Source organism: Plasmopara halstedii (genome assembly GCF_900000015.1).
Source record: "Plasmopara halstedii genome assembly, contig: Scaffold_3109, whole genome shotgun sequence".
In the NCBI taxonomy this organism is placed as follows: domain Eukaryota; phylum Oomycota; class Peronosporomycetes; order Peronosporales; family Peronosporaceae; genus Plasmopara; species Plasmopara halstedii.
Genome location: NW_020190012.1, coordinates 346,116 through 346,573, shown reverse-complemented (window position 1 = coordinate 346,573; position 458 = coordinate 346,116).

Genomic DNA, 458 nt, shown 5'->3' with positions numbered 1-458 from the left:
GTACCGGGATTCGGCGCAAGTGAAAGCAGAAGCGTTGGCGCTGGAGCGGCGCCCGCAGATCCTAGACAACCCGGAAGCTGGACCAGCAACTAATTTTAAGCACGGAGTACAACGATTCCCATCATAATGGCGCAACGTGCTCCACCTTTGCATGGAGCGACGCATTCTTCAGCACAACGGCTGGGAGTCGCTTCGACTGAGCGCGATAGTCCTCAACATGAGACAGCCAATTTACAACGTGTTTCAAGCTCTCAAGGTCTTCCGCGCAGCGGTATGCGACCCCAGCATGACGATCGGCGGAGTCCTGATGGCGACGGACCTTGTCCTCAAGAGCTCAAAGTGCATCGCGAGTCATTGGATGGCGATCGACCAGTCCGCTGTCGACTCTTCTCGACGGGAATGGTGGTGTCCACTATCACGTGAAACGTCTTGTAAGTCGACGTCGTTGTCAGGGTCAG